This window comes from Heterocephalus glaber, unplaced genomic scaffold (genome assembly GCF_053883595.1).
Source record: "Heterocephalus glaber isolate CG9 unplaced genomic scaffold, H.glaber_assembly_v1.0 deba00001673, whole genome shotgun sequence".
In the NCBI taxonomy this organism is placed as follows: domain Eukaryota; kingdom Metazoa; phylum Chordata; class Mammalia; order Rodentia; family Bathyergidae; genus Heterocephalus; species Heterocephalus glaber.
This window is the reverse complement of record NW_028258410.1, coordinates 24,051,379-24,073,861: the sequence shown is the minus strand read 5'-3', so window position 1 is coordinate 24,073,861 and position 22,483 is coordinate 24,051,379. Positions and strand designations below refer to the sequence as shown.

Here is a 22,483-nt window from a genome sequence, read left to right as displayed (position 1 = left end):
TGGGAGCAATTACCCTATGACAGGGACTGAGAGTGCTCCTCTAAGCAGTAGCTGTCATCTTATAATGGGATCTGAATTGTCCCTTGAAACAATGATGGCTCTCCTGGGACCTCACAGAACCAATCCTGAGACACCAATCAACTACACCATGATATGACCTCAACAGCCTACACTGTCAGCCATGCAAACTCCCCAATCCTTGCCTTTGTTCTCCTTTTCTATAAAACCCTAAACTTCTTTCAGCCCCTTGAACCTCTTTGTCAGTGCTACCCAGCATGGCCATGCTGATTGAAGCTCCTTTCCTGCCCTTCACCACTCCTCATCTCCTTGATTTGAGTTAGGAGCCAAGTGGCCAAGTCTGATCTGCAGGAACCCGTGGAGCCAGGACTTTTGTCCCCAAACTCCAGTAACAGATTCTGTTAGTCAGCACGACAGAAATGTTGCAGAAGTCAGGCCGGAGTAAGGTATCAGGGATGAGGGTTTTCTCTAACCTGACATAGCAGGATTCTTGCTCAAGTTGGATTCTACAAGGATGGAGAGGGAAGTCTAAGGTCAGCCTGGTCTAGTAGAGGGTTCCGAGGTGCCCAGCTGAAGTTTGGATCAAAAGGAACCATCTTTGTCAGCCCAAATAGGCTGAAAAACCTAAACAGCCAGGTGTGGTGGTACATCCCAACTACTTGGGAGGCTGAGGAAGGAGGATCACAAGTTCAAGGCCAGCCTGACAACTTAATGGGATCCTGTCTTAAAACAGAAAAGGCTTAGGGACATAGCTCAGTGGTAAAGTACCCCTATGTTCGATCTCCAGTACAGAAAAGGTAAGGGGACCACTGAAGAAGGAAAAAGGAAATTATGAGGAACCCCTCCGAAACACTAGCAGTTGAATCCACAAACAAGTTTTAAGTCCCGGCTCTGCGAGTTATTCTATGTGTGGGTCTCAGTCTCTGTAGAGAAAGACAAGAACGTACCTTGGACCTGGCCAAGGAGCCCTGTGCAGGCTCTAGATGCTGATGCACATGTTTTCCAGAAGGTCCCAACTTCACTGTTTCCTAAAGAAGGAGAGCCAAATCTCTTTCTTTGGTAACTTCCACATTTACATATAAATTGCTACCTAACGGCTCTGCCCTCCTTTATCTTAGCTCCAGATTCTAATGAGCTGGAAAAATGTCCTGTGCCAGGGAATAATGAAGCTTCCAGGCTGAGAAAGGGAGAGAATGTGATTTCTCGTGTGTCCCGCCGCACGGAAGGGAAGGGGAGGGGGTACCAGGCCGCCTCCCCACTGGGACATAGGTCCCAATGTCTCAAAGGAAGGGGAAGAACACATTTTGGAACAATTGAAAATGTGGTGGAAAATCAGCCATGAAAGTACATGAAGTCCACTACACAATTTGTGAAAAGTGAGTCATAATTCTATTTGTTCTGCCCGATGTACAAATCGCAAATATTTCATCCCGACAGAAACTAAAAATGAAGACAAGTGAGGAGTGCCATCTGGGGTGTGATCTGTCATTACCCATAGGGTCTCACATCCAGAGATCTCCTCAGAAACTTGGGGTTGGAGGGGGAGATATTATTATAAAGCTTCTTCCCCCAACACACAGACACAAGATACACACACACACACACACACACACACACAAGGGGGTGCCAGGCCCCTCTCAATGCACTTTAAATACATCCTTTTATCTAATTTCAACTGTGAAGGGGAGACTCCCATTGCAGAAGATGAGAGAAGTTAAGTACTCGCTCATCTGAGTTACTGGCAGCTTTAGCATTCAAACCCAGGCCTATCTGATTCTAAAGCTGGGTTTGTTTATGTGTTTCCACCACACATGTCCTCAGATCAGAAATTCTTAACTGAGATCCACAGACAGAATTGCAAGGAGGTCCACAGATGAAAAAAATTACATTTTTATGTTCTCCTGTTTCTAACTGATATTTAGCATTTTCTTCGAATCAGAATGTGGGTGACAAATAAGTACCTGAGACTTTGTCACCATTAGAAATCACACACTTTGATATCATGTTAGAGTTGTTACCGATGTCTCAAATTATCATTTATGTTCATCACTATTCCAATATGTCAGTACAGTAGTTAATAGACCTACACGGTCTCGCTATTTCATTCATTAATAAAGAAGCACTGTGGCAGGCAGGTGGCTCCCAGAAAATAAAGTTCTGCTATTAGACATTTACCAATTGCCTTAGTGTAAAGACTCCTACCTTTGCAAATGTTAAAGATGACTGCATTTAACACTGGTTTGCAAGTTTCCTCAAAAAGACAAGATAGCTCTAGCACATCATTGGCACAAAAGTGGGTTTTCCTGGCTCTGCCTGCCTCCCCAAAGCACTTCTCTTCCCTGAAACTCCTGTGGCCTTCAGTGTGACAATACTAATAACAAAAATAGATTTTTAAACTATGTTAGGTCCTGACTCTGTTCCAAGCATAATCATAGGGACTCGATGTGAATTATCTCATTTAAACTACCAATAATCCTATAAGGCAGATATTATTGGAGTTGTTCTCAACTGAGAGCCGAGTGGAAAGGGGGAAAGATGTGGTTTTGCCCCCTGGAAACATGTGGCAGTCTGGAGACACTCTTGATTGCCATAACTAGGTTTGCTACTGGCATCTAGTGGATAGATGCTGCTAAGCATCCGACAATACATAGGAAAAACACTCCATTCAACAAAGAATTATCCAGCCCAAGATATTAATAGTGCTGACATTGAAAAATTCTTTATTACTATCACTAGCTAGAAGGTCTCAAAGATGGAAAAACTGCCGTCCATAAAGGTTACCGTGTCCAAGTTCACACAGTTTTCATATGGTAAGTTCTGTGTGAGCACTAGCTCCTATTCTCTCCCTGACTTTCCCTCAGTCGTTGTAGGGAGAATCGTACACCAAAAAGAACTTGCTGAGCTGAGCCTTGGCAATAAGAGTCCAAGATTTGCACCATGAAGGTTCTGGCACAAGGTCTCGGTGGTTCCAACCCCAGCTACTTCTAAAAGTGAGATGTGGCCCCAGGAGTCACTCCCCAGAGAGATCAGCCAGATGGCCCGTGGGGCTATGTCTTAGTCACTTTTCTTGTTGCTAGGACAAAACACCTGACACCCACAACTTGAAAGAGGAGAAGTTTATTTTGGGTCGTGGTTTCAGTCCAGTCGGCTGGCTCAAAGACTGGATGGCATGGGAGAGGAGAGTAGCAAAGCAAAGATGTTCAGTTCAGGGCTGCCAGGAAGCAGAGCAGAGGATCTGTGCCAGAGAGGAAGGGATCAGGGACCAGATATAGTACTGAAGGTCATGCCTCCAAGATCCACACAGACACCCAGAAATGTGCCCCACTGATCCCCTAGGAGGCTTCCAAGACAATCAAATTGACAGTGAAGTTTAACCTCCACAGGGGACATCATCTCAGAGAGACCAGCAAGGCAGGAGGTCATGCTCTGTGAAAGGAGAGAGGGTGGTGTGTTCTAGTCATCAAAACGAAGTCATTGTGGCTGGAGCACAGAGGATAGAGGGGAGGGCAATTCACAACCAAAATGCAGAGTCAGCAGGGCTCACTGGGCTTTGTAGGATTATGTCCCTTTCCAGTGTATGTAAAGCACTCAGGACAGGTATGTTACAAAGTGAGCCACAGGATATGACAGATGGACAAGTGAGTGGCTGGGGGGAAGGAGGGTGGCTGGGGGTTCCTACAAGGCGTTCTAGACGCTCCCTGCCCTTTCATCCACCTCCCTTAGCCCAACATCTTCTGCCTACCCAAGAGTCCCAGATGCCAGAAACCAAAATGTATGTACGTGCATAATATATGTGCAGTAATGATGTCAATCAAATAACCAAGTGGCTAGTGGGCAAATTCTCAGCTCCAAGATCAATCATGGGACTCGGAAACCACCACTGGCTCCAAGCTGAGAAAGTCAGGCTAATAACCAGTCATGTAATTAGCTTCGGCCCACTTATGCCTAATCACTGCACTGTTCAACAACAGTTGGATGGGCTGGTGCTTGAGAGCTGGATTAACTTTGCTGAGTGGATTAACAAACTAAGCTCTGCTCAAAGAAGCCCAGAATTCTAGACAGAGAGTCTCAGCTCAAAGAGCAGGGGACAGCAGGAAGGTGAGGAGGCAGGGAGAGAGGAACAGAACACAAGACTTTGGTGTGGCCAGCAATATGTGACGCTTCACTCTCCACACCTTATCTAATCCTTTCAACCACCCATTTAGGCAACACCGCTTTCCCCATTTTCCATTGAGTGAAGTTATTAGATACAGGCCCAGGATTGGAATTCAGGTCTTTCTTTTCCTCACTGAATTTCACTGCCAGCAATTCAAGAAGCTTATGTGTCCACTCGGAACTTAAATAAGTGAGCTGAGAAGCCATCAGTTGCTCAAGGCAAATATGCGAGGAGAGGAAATATGACCCTGATGTAGGGAGAAAATGGTAATCAGACCTTTCCAGAACCATCCAGAAATAATGAATGCCAAGGTGAGAAAAAGTAGTGGGAACGAGGAGGCCCATTTGACTATAGAAAGGCAATCATGTTTTGTTTTGGTTTGGTTTTTGGTTTCTTTTTTTTCCATTTTTTTGTTTCGTTTTGGGATTTTTTTTTTTTTTTTGAGACAGGGTCTCACTATGTAGTCCAGGCTGGCCTTGAACTCATAGCAATGCTCCTGCCTCAGCCTCCTGAGTGCTGCATTACAGACATACAACCACCACACCCAGCAGGTATAATGTTTTGAAATTATCAAACAGACCAATGATTTTTCATCTCCGTGAATAGTGATGCCCATGAATCCCTTCTTCTCCCCACTACTCCCAACCCCATTAAATCAAAGACTTTAGTACTTTAAGAGGACAGGTGAAACCACCGGAAATAAAGAAGACATGGCTCAGCTTTGAATCCGTGTGGAGACAATTATCTTAAAAACTGGCCTGAGGGCCAGGGATTTAGCTCAGTGGTTCTGTCACCTGCCCTGCAAGCGCAAGGACCCGAGTTCGATCCCCAGTACCAAAAACAAAAACAAAAAAACAAAAATGGCCTCAGTGGGGGAAGAAAGAGATTCTGAATTCCAAAATCTTCCCTTTCCATATCAAAGACAGAGCTTGCAGGTCTGAGCCTGATGTTTCTTATAAGCAGTGGTGAGGTGGGATTCAGCACATGAGGTCAGGAACATGTCTGCCCTACAAGAAGAAGTGTCCTCATCAAGACCCGGAGGTGGAAGCAACGAAGCAGGAAGATGTACAGAAAATGTGACCAGAAAAAAACCTGCATCTGTCGGAGACACCTCTCTCAGCCCTGGTGCCCAGGTAGGAAAGTAACAGATCAGGGAAAAGGATTGATCAGAGGGGGCTCTGTGGTGCTGTAGGTCTGAGATTGGCCTTGGGGTGCCCAGAGGAGCAGCCATGGTGCAGAGAAATGGCGGCAGGATTCGGGTATCCATCTGGGCTTAGATCCAAAAATAAAAGCCTCTACAAGCAAAACAGGAATAGGAGATTTCATATCGGAATGAGAACATAGGGGATGCAGGAAAACATGCAGGGGCATGAAGGAAATCAGATCAGAAAAATAGCCATGATCACGTCTGCCAGAAACAACTGACACAAGTGGACACATTAGAGCTTGTGTGAAAATCCAAATGGCCATTCCTGTCTGCCAAAGGAAGACCATGAAAAGGGAGACCTTATAGGGAGCTGCAGCAACAGAAAAGGAAAAAATGAAGACAGATTTGAGGGACCTTGGGAGACGGACCTGAAAGATCAAGAATAGTATAGCTGGGGTTGGGTGCAAGAGCACAGGCCCATAATCTCAGCTACTGGGGAGGCTGAGGCAAGAGAATCCCAAGTTGGAAGCCAGCCTGAGCAATTTAGTAAGACCTCATCTCAAAATAAAAACTAAATGGGCTGGGGATGTAGCTCAGTGGTAGAGCATTTATGAAACCCTGAGTTCAAGCCCCAGTACCACACACACATACAAACACCCCACAGAGGAGGGGGAGCCGAGGAGGGCTGAGGAAAACAGAGGAGTCCAAAAAGACCTCCGATTTCTGGCTCGATCCGCTGAGTGGAGCAAATGCCATCCACTAAGATGCGGACACATGGGAGGGAGGAGCAGGGCCAGGACTGGAGTGAGGGGAGTGAGACATTCATCTCAGGCACTGCTGTCATCTGAATGTGTCCTCCAAATTCCACGTGTTGGAAACTCGGGCCCCGGTGTAACAGTGTTGGGAGGTGGGAACTCTGCAAGGTGATGGCTCATCAAGGCTTTCCCCTTAAGGACAGATCCACCCATTCGTGGGTTAATGGCTTCCTGGGGGAGTGGGTGAGTCACCAGGAGTCTGTAAGACAATGTGGCTGTCTCTCATGAGCCCCCTCACCTTATAATGCCCCGCGGCACCTCTGGATTCAGCAGTCACCACCAGCAGGAAGGTCCTCACCAGATACTGAGGCCATCTTCTTGGACTTCTCAGGCTCCAGAACTGTGAACTGAATAAAACTTTATTCTTTATAAATTACCCAGCCTGTGGTCTTCCATTACAGTAACAGAGGGCAGACCAAGGCACCAAATAGAAGGCCGAATAAAGAAAAATTAGTAATCAAGATACGGGTTTAATGCAGTAATTTTTTTTAAAAAAATCAAAATGAATGCAAAAATACATGATGAACAAGATCATATTACTGATTTTTTCCTTTTGCCTCGGGCTTCAATATGACTCAGCTCAGCAAGGTTACTGATCCTATGTTGATTAAAAACTTTGATATTTTGTTTATCATGGATTTTTTGCATTTCTTTTCAATACTGCATTAAACACTATTTGATTGCTATTTTTTATGCCCCCTTAAATTTTGCAACGAAAATGAAGGGTTCATTGATCTCATCCAATCCCAGCCCTAAGGAATAGGTCTGGCAGGGGAGGTCAACCAAGATTTATGTACTACACACATGTACTAATAAACTAAAACAACTTAAAAACCATTAAAAATTGTATAAAAATAAAACAAAAAGGGCTAGAGGTGTAGTTCAGTGGTAGAACATTTGCCTAGAATTCATGAAGCCCTGGGCTCAGTCCCCAACATTCCAGAAATAAGTAACTAAATAAATAAATATTTTCTAAAAAGAATTAAATGAGGTCACAAGTGTAAAGTGCCTGAACCAGAGTAACCTTCAATCCATGCTTAGCCGATTCTGGGTGTACCTGGCTCATCCTCCAGGCCCTACCATTTCAGGGAACCCCAGCTGTTGACAACTATATTTCCTGCATGAGGACTTCCTTGGCCACCAGGTCAGATAGGCTGGAAATGCTGGATAATTAACAGCCCTGGAGCAGCCCTCAACTAATGATCAGAGTCGGTATACAAATACCCCAGCTCTCTCATCCCTCAAACAGGAAAATTTTGAGATGTAATTTCAAGACCCATCTCCCAGAGTCTCCAGGTAAGATTAAGCTCCCATTGTCCACAGTGTAACTGGCTTGATAATAAAGCTGTGCTCCTGGTCCCTTCCCCTTCTCAATTTCCTACCCTCCTAATGATTGTCCTAGGAGCACCTCCCAGATTCACTGAGTGTACTTGAATGTTTGTCTCAAGACCTACTTCAAGACAACCCAAACTGAGATGCACATGTCCTTCCTTGCTTTATCCACTTCTCTGTGCAAACACAGAATGCTGTGAGCACACTCGGAAGTCTGAGCATCCCTTAAAGAAGATACCCCCCAGCTCCCAGCCCTCTCCTGGGAGGGAGCTCTGCAGTGTGACTGCCAGCCAGCTCTGCAAGGCCTGGATCTGAAATGGGCTTGGCCATGTTTCTGTAATCTCTGCACCTTGAGTGGAAAAATAATTGGCAGGCACCTTTCCTGACCATTAATTCTTTACAGCCAACTCTGAGCCCTTGGGGCAAAAACTGATTATCTGCAGTTACTGCCAGCCTGGCCCTGAATTCAGAACAGGGAGCTTGACTCCCCCTCTTACACTCTTTACAGACTCATCTCCTTGTGCCTCCCCACCTCCTCCCAGAGCCTGAGAGGAGCTGGAGATGGCTGCTTTGCAGATGGGAGGAAATGAGAAATGGCCAACAGTCCAGACAAACTAAGGGTGAAGGGCCATGGGTTAAAAATCGTGGATGGTAGAGGCTTTATTCATGCTTTCTTTTCAGAAAAATTTTTTTCTTTTATTTATTTATTTTTGTATATCCTTTTATTGGTACATTTTAGGTGTAAAATATATTGATATTCATCACTGGAAATTTGCACCTTTACATAATCTCTCTTGGTTCTTATTTTTTCCCCTATTCCCCTGCCCTCCCTTCCACCCCTCCATCCCTCCCTATTTACAAAGACTTTGTTTCCAATTTTTCATTTTCTAATATTAATTCCATTCCCTTCTTTCCTTTCCCCCACCCCTCCCACTTCCCCCTCCCCTTTGCCCCTTTTCTTCCTATTTCACATTATCTATTATACCTTTTAGTCCTTATTTACACTTTCAGTTTCTCACATTAGAAAAACTATTCGGTATTTACACCTGTGTGTCCTATTTATTTCACTTAAGGGTATCACCTCAATGTGCACCCATTTAGCAATAAATGTCTCTAGTTTCTCATTTATGATGGATGAGTAGTACACCTATTTTATTTTTAAAAAACATTTTCTTGATCCAGTCTCCAGTGGATGGGCATTTGGGCTGTTTCCAAGTTTTAGCTATTACAAACTGTGCTGCTATGAACATGGGTGCACATATATCACTGTGGTATGACTCTTTTAATTCTTTGGGGAAGATCTCCAGCAGGGGAATAGCTGGGTCAAATGGGACTTCCAGTCCTAGTTCTTTGAGGTATCTCCACACTGATTTCCACAGTGGTTGCACCAGTCGACACTCCCACCAGCAGTGGAGCAGGGTTCCTCTTTCCCTGCAGCCCCGCCAGCATTTGTTATTGGTTGATTTCATGACAGCAGCCATTCTTTCTGGAGTGAGGTGGAATCTCAGCGTTGCTTTCATTTGCATCTCACAAATGACCAGTGATATTGAACATTTTTTCATGTTTATTTGCCATTTCTACTTCTTTGTGTGAGAAATGTCTGTTCATTTCAGATGCCCATTTTTGGATTGGGTCTTTAAATTTGGGAGGTCTGATTTTTTTAAGTTCTTTATAGATTCAAGATAGTAGACTTTTGTCTGAGGGACCGGTGGTGAAGATTTTTTCCCACATTATGGGTTGTCTCTTCACACTGCTGGTGGTTTCTCTTGCTGTGCAGAGCTTTTTAGTAAGAAGAGAGCCCACCTGTTGATTGTTTGTGCTAGTTCATGGGCAACTGAGGTTTTGTTCATAAAGTCTTTTCCTACCCCAATGTCTTCAAGAGTTCTACCTAACCTCTATTCCAGCTGGTTCATCCCTTCTGTTTTAATATTTAGATCTTTAATCTATTTTGATTTTAGTTTAGTACATGGTGAGAGATATAGGTCTGGTTTTAGTCTTTGGCAAGTGGAAACCCAACTTCTCCAGCACCATTTATTAAAGAGGCTATCTTTCCTCCAGTGAGGGTGTTTGGCTCTTCTGTCAAAGATGAGGTGGCTGAGTGTGTCTGGACTTGTTTCTGCATCTTCTAATCTGTTCCTCTGGTCCTCAGGTCTGTTTCTTTGCCAGTACCATGCTGTTTTTATCACAGTAGCTTTGTAGTATAGTTTCAAGTTGGGGGTTGTAATACCCCTGCCATGTCTCTGTTACCTAGAATTGCTTTTGCTATTCTGGGTCTCTTCTTCTTCCAAATGAATTTTTTTTATTTTTTCTCAAGGTCCATGAAGTATGCTGCTGGGGTTTCAACTGGGATTGCATTGAATCTATATAGCAATTTTGCAAGTATGGCCATTTTCACTATGTTGATACTTCCTACCCAGGAGCAAGGGATGTCTTTCCATTTTCTGATATCCTCTTCAATCTCTCTTTTCAAAGCGCTACAGTTTTCAGAGAAGAGGTCTTTGATTTCTTTTGTTAGGTCGATTCCTAGGTATTTCAGTTTTTTGGATGCCATTATGAAAGGAATTGTTTGCCCTATTTCTGTCTCAGTGAGTCTGTTGTTCATGTAGAGGAAAGCTATTGATTTTTCTGTGTTGACCGCGTATCCAGCTACTTTACTGAATTTGGTTATCAATTCTAGAAGACTTTTGGTGGAGTTCTTGGGGCCTTTGAAATAGAATATCATGTCATCTGCAAATAATGACAATTTGACTTCTTCATTTCCTATCTTTATTCCTTTTATCTCTTTCTCTTGTCTAATTGCTGTGGCTAATGTTTCCAAAATTATATTGAACAGGAGTGGTGATAGTGGGCATCCTTGTCTTGTTCCTGATTTTATTGTGAAGGATTTCAGTTTTTGACCATTTAGTATGATATTGGCTGTTGGTTTTTCATAGATGGTTTTTATCAGATTGAGGTAGAGACCGTCTATTCTGATATTTTGTTTTATCATAAATGCATGTTGGATTTTGTCAGATGCTTTTTCTGCATCTATGGAGATGATCATATGGTTTTTGTCCTTGGCTCTATTGATATAGTGTATTACACTGATTGATTTGTGTATGTTGAACCATCCCTGCATCCCTGGATGGATCCCATTTGGTCAGGGTATATGATCTTCTTGATGATCTTCTGCATTCTATTTCCCAGTATCTTAGTAAGAATTTTTGCATCTATGTTCATTAGTGAGATTGGCCTATAGTTCTCTTTTTCAGTTGGGTCTTTCTCTGCTTTGGGGATCAAGGTGATGCTTGCTTCCAGGAATGAATTTGGGAGTATTGCTTCCCTTTCAATTTCATTGAAGAGTTTAAACAGTAGTGGCAGTAGTTACTCTCTACAGAGAATTCAACAGTGAAGCCATCAGGACCCGGGCTTTTCTTGGTTGGTAAGCTTTTAATTACATTTTCAATTTCATTGATTGATATTGGGTTGTTTAGAATTTTTAGGTCTTCTTCATTCAATTTTGGTAATTCATACATACGTAGAAATCTGTCCATTTCTTCTGTGTTTTCCATCTTATTGGCATGTAGGTTCTGGAAGTAGGTATTGATGATCCTCTGGATTTCTGCTGGGTCTGTTGTCATTTCACCCTTTTCATTCCTAATTGCATGGATTTGGGCCTTTTCTTTCCTTTTTCTGACAAGGTTGGCTAAGGGTTTGTCAATTTTGTTTATTCTTTCGAAGAACCAACTCTTGACTTCATTGATTTTTTGTATCATTCTCTTAGTCTCCACTGACTTGATTTCTGCTCTGATCTTTATAATTTCCTCCTTTCTATGGGCTTTGGGTTTGTCCTGCACTTCTTCTTCTAGAAGCTTGAGGTTCAACATCAGTTTGTTTAATTGGGCTCACTCTGTTTTACTAATATGAGTATTCACTGCTATGAATTTCCCTCGTAAGACTGCTTTCATTGTGTCCCATAGATTCCAATATGTTGTATGGTCATTGTCATTTAATTGAAGGAACTGTCTGATTTCTTCTTTAATTTCCTCTGTGACCCACTGGTTATTCAGAAGTGTGTTATTCAATTTCCATGTGTTTATGAAATTTTTGCAGTTTCTTTTGCTATTGATCTCCAATTTCATCACACAATGGTCTGATCATATACAGGGGATAACTTCAATTCCTTTGCACTTACCTAATATGGTCTATGAGCAAGTATGTGGTCTATTTTGGAGAATGACCCGTGTGCAACTGAAAAGAATGTGTATTCTGATTTTGTGGGGTGAAACACTCTGTAAAAATCTGTTAAGTTCATTTGTTCAAGAGTTTGATTGAGTTCTAGTATTTCATTGCTCATTGTCTAGTTGATCTATCTATATGTGACAATGGGGTATTGAGGACCCCCACTACTATTGTATTAGTGCTTATATGATTTTTCTGTCCATTAGTATTTGTTTTATATAGTTGGGTGCACTAGTGTTTGGTGCATAGATATTTATGATTGTCATCTCTTCCTCTTGGATTGTTCCCTTAACAAGGATATAGTCTCTTTCTCTGTCTCTCTTAATCAGTGTGGGTTTGAAATCCACTTGGTCTGCAAAGAGGATAGCTACTCCTGCTTTTTTGGGGTTCCCGTCACATGGAGTATTGTTTTCCACCCTTTAACTTTCAGTCTATGAGTTTCTTTTTGAATTTAAGTGTGTGGGGTTTTGGGGGGGGTTGGGGGGATTTTTTGTTTTGTTTTTTCTTTTGGTACTGAGGATTGAACTTGGGACCTTGCACTTGTGAGGCAGGCGCCAGAACCACTGAGCTAAATCCCTGGCCCTAAGTGTGTTTCTTGTATGCAGCATACTGTTGGATCTTGCTTCTTGACCCATTCTGCCAGTCTATTTCTTTTGATTGGTGAGTTGAGACCGTTAACATTGATGGTTATAACTGATATGTATTGACTTATCATTGTCATGACTTTTTCTTTTTGTTGGATTCTCCCCCTTTGCATTTAATTTCTTGTCGTGCCTGGTGGATTTATTGTGCTGGGCTTTCTGGGGTTGTGATCCTCATTGTCTTTTCCTAGGATACTGTCTATAAGTTTTTGGAGTGCTGGTTTGGTATTCATGAAGTTCCTAAGGTGCTCTTTGTCATGAAAGTATCTTATTTCTCCATCCATTTTGAAAGAAAGTTTTGCAGGGTACATCAATCTGGGTTGGAGGCTGTTTTCCTTTAGGGCTTGAAATACATCACTCCAAGCTCTTCTTGCCTTGAGGGTTTGCATTGAGAAGTCTGCTGTGATTCTGATGGGCTTTCCTTTGTATGTGATTTGTTCCTTTTCTGTAACTGCTTATAGAATTTTGTTCTTCTGTTCAGTTTCTGGAATCTTAACAAGTATATGCCTATGTGTAGATTTTTTTTATCAAGGCTAGTTGGGAGTCCTATATGCCTCGCTTATCTGTATGTCAAGTTCTTTTTCCCTGCTTGGGAAGTTTTCTGCCATCACTTCTGTGAACAGTTTTTTTATGTCATCTGCACTCTCTCATTTCTTCATTGACTCCAATCAGTCTTATGTTATTCTTCTTTGCATCGTCTAGCAGCTGCTGGATTGATTTCTCATGGTCCCTTAAAATTTTAAGGAATTTTTTCTTTTCCTGGTCACTAATTGCAATTTTATCTTCTATATCTGAAATTCTGTCTTCACTTTGGCTCATTCTGCTGCATAGACTTTCAGTGAAGTTTTTAATCTCCTGAAAATCTGTTTGCATCTGTTTCATGGATTCAATTTGTTTCCTATGTTGGGATTCCATTATGTTCCTCAGCTCCTCTATTTTTTCATCTGTGTCCTCTCTAGATTTATGTGTTGACCTTGTATCTAGCTACTTTACTGAATTTGGTTATTAAGTCTAGAAGACTTTTGGTGGAGTTCTTGGGGTCTTTGATATAGAGGATCATGTCATCTGCAAATAATGACAATTTGACTTCTTCATTTCCTATGTTTATTCCTTTTATTTCATTCTCTCTCTCTAGATTTATTAATCATGTCTTGCACTATGGGCACAACCTCTGCTGTCATGTGAGAAATTATTTCTGATTTCATTTTTCCCAGATCCTCTTTTGTTCCCAGTTCAGGGAGTCCAGGTGGTTAAGTATCAGAGTGCTCCATCTCATTTCCCTTTTGAGATTTCTGTAGGTGATCTCAAAGTCTGGTCCTGAGGCTTGTTTATGTGTCTTCTCATTTTGATGGGGAGTGGGGCAAGGGGGTGCTGCTGGCACACCTACCCAGAAGCCTCCTCTGTGCTGGGAGCTGTGGCATGCCTACCCAGAAGCCTCCTCCATGCTGGAAGCCGCAGCACGCCTACCCAGAAGCCTCCTCTGGGCTGGGAGCTGTGGCACCCTGACCCAGAAGCCTCTTCTGGGCTGGGAGCTGTGGCACGCTGACCTGGAAGCCACCTCTGCACTGGGAGCTGTGGCAGGCCTACCCAGAAGCATTCTCCACACTGGAAGCTGTGGCATGCCTACCTGGAAGGCTCCTCTGGGCTAGGAGCTATGGCACACTGACCCCGAAGCCCCCTCTGTGCTGGGAGTTGTGGCACACTGACCCAGAAGTCTCCTCTGGGCTGGGAGCCATGGCATGCTAGAAAATATATTTTTTTACCATCCACATTTTTTGCACTTTCCCCCCACAATCTCCATTAATACTCCCAACAACCTCTGCAGTGGATGTCATTCTGGTGTCCACATTATGGGTACAGAGCCTTAGAGAGGGGAAGGGTCTTAAGCCCATACCTCATGGAAAAGTTGACTTGGACTACACAGCCCATTCTCTTCCCTAGGTCATATGTTTGTTTTCTCCCTCAGCAATCATTTCCTGAGCACCTCCTATGTGCCAGGCCCCATGCTGGGTGTGACATTAAAGTGCAGCATGGACTTGATTGGCTTTAGGATCTGCCCTTTGGAGTTTAGAGCACACCTCTGGGTGTGTCTGGGTGGGTCATGGAAGCGTGGCTTGGGGGTCCATACCTAGTCCCTCACTCCTTCCTCAGTTCCTTAGTTGCACTATGACAAAATTTCTAAGGCAATTATCATAAAGAGAAAGGGTTTATTTGTTCAGTTTTGGAGATTCAAAGTCAAAGATCAGGGTTGAGGATGTCGCTCTGTGGTACAGCACTTGCCAGGCATGCAAGAGGTGCTAGGTCTGATCCCCAGCAACACAAAGCAAAGTCAAAGGAGGGGCAGCCCCATTCATTTGGCATCTGGTGAGGGCAGCAGATAGCAGCACATCAAGGCAGAAGCACATATAGAAGCAAGCAGTAGCATGGCAAGCCAGAGGCAGAGAGAAAGAGGCCGGGAGGAACTAGGCTCGCTTTCTCTAAAACAATCCTCTCAAGAGTTCACACACCTCTCCCCCAGTAATCTGGGGGCTTCCCATAGGCCCTCCCTCCAAGATTCCACCTCCTCCCAAGACCACCACCTGGGAACCAAGCCTTCAGTGTGCAGGTGTTTGGAGAACACTCAGACCACACCCAAACCACGGCCATCCCTGGACCCCCATCCCCCATCAGAAGTAGACCACTAAACAATCCAAATGGACTCCCCCAGCCCCAAGCAGAAGTAGGTCACAGTGCCATCCTCTGGTCTCTATTCTCTGTCACCTGATATCTGCCAAGTTGGTCACAGAGCAGAACTTGGACTGGTCCCACCCCAGTCTGGGTGGATACACCTTCTCCTACAGGCATCTTCAGACCTCTTCTGTAGTAAATGGGCATTCCTGTGTTATTCCAAAACTGAAGGCTGGTGTAATTATCTTTTGTTAGTTTTATTATTAAACCTTTGTGGGAAGGGCAGAGTGACAACCAGGCAGGATGGCATGCCAAGAAGGATATAACAAAGGCAGGGAAGATGACAGAGGGGACCAGCTGTAGTGTGTTGCATGACAAAAGTGGCCAGGCCAATTCACAAGAAGCTACATTCTTAACAGGGGAAGGTGCCATGGAAATAGAGCTGCATGGGGAGGCGAGTTGACATGCCTGTAGCAGATGCTGTCTGCCCCACTCTGTCTTCCTGGCATTCACCTCCACAAGCCAAGGTCAGCTTGCTGGGAACAACCTGCCTCTCTGCCCCAGGGCTTGATTTCTGGCTGTGGGAAAATATTCAGCCACTCAAACAAGCTGCAGTGTCAGAGAGTGAATGCTCCTGGAAGCAGCCTTCAACCAGTGACAATTTCCTCCATCTGAGCTGGGAAGACACCATTCTCTTCCCAATGTTTGAGGTGTTTTCTGCTGTTTCTTTCAAAGTTCTAGGGACACTAAGCTCCACTTGCCCACAGCTTTCATCATCCCAGTGATGTACTACTCACTGACTTCTGTGTAAATTATCAATATCAAGATGGAGTCTCTTATGTCAAATCCTAACGAAATGGAGCCAGGAGGCCGTACCTGTATGTCTATGGACATAAGAATGTCCTGTACATATCTCTACAACGAGAACTATCCAAGGAATTCCTCAAAAATACAGAATCCCAAATAAGCCACTTGCAGTATCCAGATAAGCTGCTTGAACAAGGACATTTACCCAACAGTAGCCTCCTCCAACCATTGTTGGCGCTACAGCCTACTGCTGCAATGAGCACCTGTCATCAAGGCATATTTTCGTGTTTTGAAACAGCACCTATGAACTATTATCTAGAATACATAAAGAACTCAAAAAATCAGACCCCCCAAATTTAAAGACCCAAGGGGAAAATGGGGATTTTGGGAAATGAAAGAAAGTGTTCAAATGGGAAGGGGAACAAGGGAGGAGGGGGAGAAAGGAAAGGGCAAGAAAAAAATGAAAATAGAAGGGAAAAATGGAAACAAAGCTTTTGCACACAGGGAGGGGAGGGGCCTTGAGAGGGGAAAAGGATGAAATAAAATTTATTTTTAAAAAGATAAAGAAATAGCATCTATGAGCTTCTTCTTTCTTTTAAAAGCTTTCCCATGCCAGGACAGTGGTACTCACCTATAACCCCAGCTACCTGGAAGGCTCAGGCAGGAGGAGGAGACGAAATTTAAGGCCAGCCCTGTCAACTTACTAAGACCTTGTCTCAAAATAAAAAATAAAAAGGTCTGGGGTCTAACGCAGTGCCAAGGCACCACCCCAGGTTCAATCCCCGGTAATGGAGGGAGGGGGATGCTGTCCTTTTCCCATTGCCCTGTCCCCCTCAGATGGGCCTGTGTACCCCATGTGCAATCCCTACTATTCCCAAGACACTTTTGTCTCCCAGAGAGCCTACCTCTCTAGATTCCCCTTAGGCTGAACTTCCTTCCCTTCCCTACCCCACATCCTCTCCTACTGCTGTTTCCTGTTTACTGCCCAAATAAATTACTTGTCTGTTGAATCTTGCTTCAGGGTCTGCTTCCAGAGGAATCCAAATCAAGACATGCACCAGGCACTTCTCACATCGTCTCCCTTGGTGCCCACCACAGCTCCGGAAGCTGGGCTCTTCCTCATTTTTCAGGGATGGAAACTGAAGGACTAGAATTAAACAGAACCCCAACCCGCTGGGGACCAGCAAGGGCCAGAGTGCCCGAGAGGTTCCTAGGGAGGAGCTGCAGACTTGACTCCTTGATCACGGATGAACCATCCCAGGCCTAGGCGGAGGCTCCACCCACAGCTCACTCTGCTCCAGTTCCAGCCCCATCTCTCAGGTCACCATCCCTGGGAATCCTCTCTTCCTGAAGACCTCTGGAATGGGACCAGGAGCTGCTCCCAGAACCCCCCTGTCATAAAAAATAAATTCGTATAAAAAGTATCTCTGTGGCAAAATGGGGCATGGTGGGTAGGGATGAAATTTGCATTTGTTCAATAATAAAAGTCAACCCTTTTTGCATCCCTATTATATGCTAGCTGCTATTCTAAATGGTTTACAACAAAATAACTTGCAAATTCTGACATAACTCCTTGAGACAGATACTACTTCTTTCTCCATTTTACAAACAAGGAAACAGGCACAGAGAGGTTAAGAAATGTGTCCAAGTTCGGGCCAGGGATTTAGGTCAGTGGTTCTGCCACCTGCCTCACAAGCGCAAGGACCTGAGTTCGATCCCTGGTACCAAAAAACAAACAAACAAACAAAAAGAAATGTGTCCAAGTTCACACAGCTATCGAAGGATGGAGCTGGACCCAAGCAATCTAGTTCCAGACATGTGTACTCTCACCTATCTTCACTAAAAGCTGTCTCTGACACAAAGTGGGGTTTCTTAATAGCATGTCGTGGGTGAGACCCTGCAGGAGACATTGCCCTCTTCAGGCTTGGAGCTCTCAGCTTCATTTTTGTTCAGCTGAATAGGTGGCTCAGGCATTTGTCCTGGGGCAGGATGAGAGAGACTTAACCAAGTCACTCTGGGTACAAAAAGGTGGCCCCAAACACTTGATGATCTTTATGGGTTTGACTTTTAACTATCCTTTTGATGTATAATTTACATACAGTGAGATTTACACATTTTAAGTACAGATGCTCCTCAGCTTATGATGGAATGATAGCCTGAAAAGTTGGAAGGAAATGCCACAGCTGAGAACGTATTTATTACACCTCACCTACCAAACACCTTAGCTTAGCAACACAGAACCTGTAGAGCACGGTCTCATGGCTAACTAGGATCACAGCTCACCGCTCCTGCCCAGTATCCAAGAGAAAATTATACTACACAGCACTATCCCAGTAAAAACCCAAAGGCAGAGTTCAAAGTACAATTCTACTGAAAGCATATTGCTTCCTTGACATTGAAATGTTTAGAAATCATAAGCTGAGCCACAGTAAGTGAATTGGGGACCTTCTATATACTGCCCAATGAGTTCTGGTAAATACATGAATTTGTGTAAAGACCACCACCATTATGATAGGAAATGTTTCCTTCTGTCTAGAACATTCCTTCCTGCCTCTCTGCAGCATATTCTCACCCCTCACCCAAGCACCAGCCCCAGGCAACCCCTAATCCGTTTCCTGTCTCTTAGCTCTGTCTTTTCCAATGTGGTCACCTGTCCGTGTGTGTCACAGTCTTACAAGGGGCTGGTAAGCATGCAGACCCCCAGGCCCTCCCCACCCACACCTGGGAAATCTAACTGATCATGGAGCCTACATGTGTAAACAGCACTCCCCAGTAGTCCTAAGGACTACTTCCTTGGGACTAGGTCTGTCTTGTGCCTAGTTTCAACTCCCGAAACTAGCACTGTGCCTAGACCTTGAAAAGAACCTAAGAAAGATTCATTTCCCCCTCACCGACCTAGGAGGTGGGTTGGGCACCTCCAGCAGGTTCAGTTCTGCTCAGCTTCTCCTGCCTTCTGGCATTAGAGAGCCAACATTTGATGCAGCTGCAGGAAAAGCATTGCAGTAAAAAGCACAAGCACTACTAGGCATTCAGGAACACACTGCCACTTACATTTGTCCAAATAACAGGAGGTAGAGGTACTGATGAGTAGAGACTGCAGCCACTTCTCAGTGCCAAGTAGAAGGATGGAAACTCACATGCACCCGCTTTGGGGAAGACTGGGGAGGGAACCCCAGTATCACCTCTCATGGGATTGTGGGATTCTGGCAGGCTTGAAGACCACAAGTGTGCTGCTGGGTCTGTGTGTCTTCTCATTTCCCCTGTGGCCTCGTGCTCTTCCCTTAACAAGTGACAAATGACGATTTTCCACCTAGCATCTCTTCCTCCCCTCTGCCCCAGAAGCTGAGCCAGGATCCTGAACCTACCTGCCAGCAAACGCTGGCTTTCTGTTCTGCTACCTTGTTGGCTTCCATTGTAAAGACAAACGCTGTTTCCCACGATCGACTATTTCAAGAGCTTCTTGGTCACTGTTTGGTCCCAAAAAGCAGAAGTAAGGCTGAGTGAGGAATTAGGCACCGGCTGCCAGCTCCGCAAACAACCACGCAGCTCTTCACTAGGCTGGAGAAACGTGTGGCTGCAGGAGTAAGTGCATAGCCAGGCACATCCAGGAGGGTCAAGGTCAGCAAGCAGGGTCACAGTGAAATAGGCCCACACAGGAGCCTGAGGCCCTAAGTGGTCAGCGGGCAGCTGAGGAGTAATTTGAAACCAGATCACAAGAGGCATATTTTAGGGATTGTGAAGAAGGACATTGACTAGTGGGTCTGAGTGCTGTCCCCAAACGTCAGTAAGACCCAATTGTGGATAACAAATATGGCATTTGTACAGCCTCAGGCACAACTAGGGAGAGAATCTGAGGCAGGAAATTTTTTACAAAATTATTTACACACAATGAAAGATGTCCAACAGTGGAATGGCTACCTCGTTAGACAGTGGACTCTCCATCAGGGAGGTGGTCAACGGTGGACCAGAAAACTTCTAGGTGAATAAGAGGCTTGACAGTTAGATTTGCATTCAGGGACCTTCAAAGACCTTCCCTCCGCAGCTTCCCTGAGACTCCTAGAATTTATCTACCACTGTAATTACACAGATAACCACAAGGTGGCAACAGAGTCACACCTTCAGGTCCGTGGAGTTCATCAGCCGGTAACTGGAATACAAAACTAAAAATCCACATACACAATTAATTAATTCAGACAAATTGATATTTAAGGTAAAAAACTATATGTCAAGTAGTTAGCAGAGTATTAGTCCCCAGCATGAACCAGAGGACTCCAGGTAAGTTATAGTTGGTTGTCTGTGCAATTGTTCTTGAGATGTATTACCCTACTTTAATTTTCCAGTAAAGAACAACATTCATACAGCAAAACACACAAATTGTAGTACACAAAGCAATGAATTTTCACAGACAGAGCACAATCTGCATAAGGAGCACCCAGATCAACAAAACAAATACGCCCAGGACTTGAGAAGCCCGCCCCTTGAAGGCTCCTAAGTAACTCTCCCATCAAGGGTGAAAAGCACCCTGACTTTTGGCACCATTAGTTTTGCTTGCTTTTCGGTTTCACACAGGGAATCATAAAATGCAAATTCCTTTATGTCTCCTATCCACGTCACTTGGGAAATTTCATTGAACTTTGCTTTGCATCCTCATGGTTGGTTCTTGCTGCTTTGTAGAAGTGTCTGGCTAAAGAGACCAGTTTTTCTCTCCATTCTGCTGAGGGAGGTATCTGAGTGCCTTTCAGGTTGGAGGCTAGAAAACATAATTCTTTTTCTTTCTCTCTTTCTTTCCTTTTTTTTTTTTTTTTTTTTTTTTTTTGAGACAGAGTCTCACTCTGTAGTTCAGGCTGGCCTTGAAGTCACTGTGTAGCCCAGGCTGGCCTGGAACTCATGGTGATCCTTCTGCCTCAGCCTCCCGAGTGCCGGGATTACAGGCATGCACCACGACTGGCTGCAAGAACACATAATTCTGCTATGAGCACCTAACAAGTTTCTTTTGTAGATTTATGACATTTCTGTTGATTGTGCAATTGCTAGGTCATAGGGGTAGCCAGTGCCAGCTTTCAGCTTTGTAGACAACCTTAGGAGACATTGCTGCCTTATTTTTCAAAGTAATTCACACTCCTGCTAACGATGTCTGAGCATTCCAGTGGCTCCCTGGCCATAGTAGAATTTTCTGTTAAAGCAAATTTTGATGGAGAAAATGTGGGAATGGAGAGGGCATCCTGTACCCCTGAGCCATCAAAGGGTGGTCTGTCTGGACACCACAGATGGGTGGGCATAGACCAGAAGGCAGAAGATCTCACCCCACCAGCAAGTCCAATGAACTCACAAGCACACAAGTGCTGCTGGATGAGATCCCCACTGCCTATTCTCTGAGCAACTCCACGACGGTGCTGCTCCCAGCGAGACCTCACAGTGTGTCTGCAGCTTTTCCAAGTGCTGGGGAGAGAGGACGGGAAAAGCAAGACAACATCTCTGCTCTAACGACTCCTATGTTCTAGGGAGAGGGAAGACAGTATGGCTTATATGTAGATGTCCCCCCCAAAGTCTCGTGTGCTCATAGGTGGGGCTTCAGAGAGGTGATTGGATCATGGGGGTGTGATACTGATCCGTGAATTAGTCCACTGATGGGTTTACAGCCAAGTGTGCTGTTGGGTGGCAAAGCCTGGTTGGGGTGGGGGGTTACTGGGGATGTGGCCTGGAAAGGGGTATCTCCCTCCCTCCTCCCTTGTTCTCTGCTTCCTGCTGCCAAGCCAGGAGCAAGCCTCCTCTGCCATGCCCTTCTGCCATGCCACCCTGCCTTGGAGCCAGCTGTCTGTGGACTGAAACCTCTACAAACAGTGAGCCAAAATAAACCTTTCCTCCTGAGAGTTGTGAGTGTTGGTTATTTTGTCTCAGTGATGAGAAAAGTAACTAAGAGATGTGTCAAGGGATGAGAAGTTTTACAAGGAAAAATAAACAGGGAAAGACAATACAGGGAGGGTGGACATTGCTTTTAAGTGAATTGTTAGACAACTTTGAAGCAGAGGGCAGTGGTGCACATGTGTAATCCCAGCACTTGGGAGACTGAGGCAGAAGGATCTCAAGTTCAAGGGCACCCCGGGCGACTTAGTAAGGCTCAAAAAACAAAAAGGTGGGAGCAGTGGTGCATGCCTATAATGCCAGCACTCAGGAGGCTGGGGCAGAAGGATCACAGTGAGTTCAAGACCAACCTGGGCTACATAGTGAGTTCATGGGCAGCCTGGGCTACATAGCGGGAGCCTGTTTTCAAAAAAATAATAATAAATAAAACAAAAAAAGAGAACAAACCAGAGGAAAAGAAAGTTCAAGAAACGGGGAGCTGTTCAGTGAAAAGGTCCTGAGATGGGTGTATGTTTGACATATTCAAGTAAGAAGCTAGGGACAGGGATTTAGCTCAGTGGTGCCATGCCTGCCTGGTCCTGAGTTCAATCCTAGGTACTGGGGGGCAGGGGAGCTAGCAGGAGGAAGAGGGGAAAGGAAGGTAGTGAGGAAGCTGGAGGTGGGACAAATTGTGCAGGACCTGCCCCCACTGTGCACAAGGAACCACAAAACCAACTCCTTACAGACAAGGCTAGGGTTTGGGGGCAGGTGTGGCAGAGCATGTGCTTAGCATGAACAAGGCCCCAGGTTCAATCCCTAGCACCAAAAATAAATAAAT

The 22,483-nt window shown here is 44.6% G+C and overlaps 1 long non-coding RNA gene across 1 annotated transcript in view; it reads right to left on the bottom strand.

The window, feature by feature from the left end:
• The window catches only part of LOC110344572 (uncharacterized), a 50,879-nt gene extending 44,341 nt beyond the window's left edge, over window positions 1-6,538 (bottom strand). The window contains exon 1 of the long non-coding RNA XR_015446018.1: window positions 6,375-6,538. This is a non-coding gene — a long non-coding RNA (uncharacterized LOC110344572). The remainder of the gene's footprint in view (window positions 1-6,374) is intronic.
• Between the last annotated feature and the right edge of the window lie 15,945 nt (window positions 6,539-22,483).